Here is a 2,500-nt window from a genome sequence, read left to right on the forward strand (position 1 = left end):
CCTCTCTCGCTGGGCAGGGGCCAGCAGTTCCCATGGGTGAAACGGTCTTTTTCCAGCGGAAATTTGTCCAAAACCCGCCCAGGGGTCGTCACCACCACCAGAGCGGCTGGGCAGGCCCCATCTCTCCCCGGGCAGGCAGCCTCTCTCCCTGGGCAGGCTGGGCCTGTGGCCTGGGTGAATTTTCGGCCTCCTGGAAAACTTTCGGCAGGGTCCGCCCCCTCCCTGGGCACGGGCGGCGGCTCCCCTGGGTGAGCGTCCCCTTTTCGGTGAGATTTTGTCAAAGTCCAAAATCCACCCCGGGGTCACCACCACCACCACCACCACCACCACCACCACCAGAGCGGCTGGGCAGGCCCCATCTCTCCCCGGGCAGGCAGCCTCTCTCCCTGGGCAGGCTGGGCCTGTGGCCTGGGTGAATTTTCGGCCTCCTGGAAAACTTTCGGCAGGGTCCGCCCCCTCCCTGGGCACGGGCGGCGGCTCCCCTGGGTGAGCGTCCCCTTTTCGGTGAGATTTTGTCAAAGTCCAAAATCCACCCCGGGGTCACCACCACCACCACCACCACCACCACCACCAGAGCGGCTGGGCAGGCCCCATCTCTCCCCGGGCAGGCAGCCTCTCTCCCTGGGCAGGCTGGGCCTGTGGCCTGGGTGAATTTTCGGCCTCCTGGAAAACTTTCGGCAGGGTCCGCCCCCTCCCTGGGCACGGGCGGCGGCTCCCCTGGGTGAGCGTCCCCTTTTCGGTGAGATTTTGTCAAAGTCCAAAATCCACCCCGGGGTCACCACCACCACCACCACCACCACCACCAGAGCGGCTGGGCAGGCCCCATCTCTCCCCGGGCAGGCAGCCTCTCTCCCTGGGCAGGCTGGGCCTGTGGCCTGGGTGAATTTTCGGCCTCCTGGAAAACTTTCGGCAGGGTCCGCCCCCTCCCTGGGCACGGGCGGCGGCTCCCCTGGGCGAGCGTCCCCTTTTCGGTGAGATTTTGTCAAAGTCCAAAATCCACCCCGGGGTCACCACCACCACCACCACCACCACCACCACCAGAGCGGCTGGGCAGGCCCCATCTCTCCCCGGGCAGGCAGCCTCTCTCCCTGGGCAGGCTGGGCCTGTGGCCTGGGTGAATTTTCGGCCTCCTGGAAAACTTTCGGCAGGGCCTCCCTCTGGGCAGGCTCGGCGGATCGCCTGGGTGATTATCGGCTGGGTCTTCATACCCAGTCAAAATTTGTCTAAGCCCGAAATCCACCCCGGGGTTCACCACCTCCGCAGCAGGGCAGGCCCTCCCTCTGGGCAGGCCGGGCCTGTGGCCTGGGTGAATTTTCGGCTGGGTCTTCATACCCAGTCAAAATTCGTCTAAGTCCGAAATCCACCCCGGGGTCACCACCTCCGCAGCAGGGCAGGCCCTCCCTCTGGGCAGGCTCGGCGGATCGCCTGGGTGATTATCGGCTGGGTCTTTATAAACAGTGAAAATCTGTCTAAGTCCGAAATCCACCCCGGCCCCGACGGCAGCCGACCCCGCACCAGGCCTCTCTGCTGGGGCAGGCCGAGAGCCTTTCTCCCCGCTATGGTCGTCTGGCGGGTGTCGAGTCACGGAAGGGGTGTGCTCGGGATAGTAGGAGGCCGAGAAACGAGAGCAGCTACGAACCACGAGACGAAGCGCCTGACAGATCGGAACACACGACCCGCCTGGGGTAGGCACCTGCCCGGCCCGGGCAGCGAGATCCTCCCCGCGTAGCGGTGTTTGCCTCTATGGGTGGGGGCGGTCGAACCGGTGGGGGTCTCCCCGCCGACCGACCCTCCCGCCGGCCTTCAGAAAGAGACGTAGGTGGCCGGTTGTCGATGGAAGCAAAACGATGAGAAGAGGCCGTCGGACGTCGGTCAGGGGACAGGGGGGGGGCCCGTCTGCTCTGCAGCGGTCAACCCGTGCTCTCCTCTCCGCTCGTCTCTGCGGTCCTCTCGAATCAGCGTTTCCCAGTCGAGCCTCTCGGAAGCGAAGAAAATCAAGGCACGTGCGTGGCCTTCCCGAGCCCCCTCTTCTCTCTCTCTCTCTCCCTCCGTCTCGCACGGAGAAGGAGGAGAAGAGCGAGGTTGGGGAGACGGCCCCGCTTCTCCTCGGAGAAAGTGCTACCTGGTTGATCCTGCCAGTAACATATGCTTGTCTCAAAGATTAAGCCATGCAGGTCTAAGTGCACACGGTCGGTACAGTGAAACTGCGAATGGCTCATTAAATCAGTTATGGTTCCTTTGATCGCTCCACACGTTACTCGGATAACTGTGGTAATTCCAGAGCTAATACATGCAAACGAGCGCTGACCTCCACCGGGGGATGCGTGCATTTATCAGACCCAAAACCCATCCGGGGGGCTCGGGCCCCCCGGCCGCTTTGGTGACTCTAGATAACCTCGGGCCGATCGCGCGCCCTCCGCGGCGGCGACGTCTCATTCGAATGTCTGCCCTATCAACTTTCGATGGTACTATAGGCGCCTACCATGGTGACCACGGGTAA

At 63.6% G+C, this 2,500-nt stretch overlaps 1 non-coding gene across 1 annotated transcript in view; it reads left to right on the forward strand.

Moving 5' to 3' along the window:
• The first annotated feature begins 2,119 nt into the window (after positions 1–2,119).
• Positions 2,120–2,500, forward strand: part of LOC134307690 (18S ribosomal RNA) — a 1,842-nt gene continuing 1,461 nt past the window's right edge. Inside the window, exon 1 of the ribosomal RNA XR_010010080.1 lies at positions 2,120–2,500. This exon is cut by the window's right edge and continues 1,461 nt beyond it. This is a non-coding gene — a ribosomal RNA (18S ribosomal RNA).

The sequence above is a fragment of the Trichomycterus rosablanca genome, unplaced genomic scaffold, assembly GCF_030014385.1.
Source record: "Trichomycterus rosablanca isolate fTriRos1 unplaced genomic scaffold, fTriRos1.hap1 scaffold_321, whole genome shotgun sequence".
Taxonomy (NCBI): domain Eukaryota; kingdom Metazoa; phylum Chordata; class Actinopteri; order Siluriformes; family Trichomycteridae; genus Trichomycterus; species Trichomycterus rosablanca.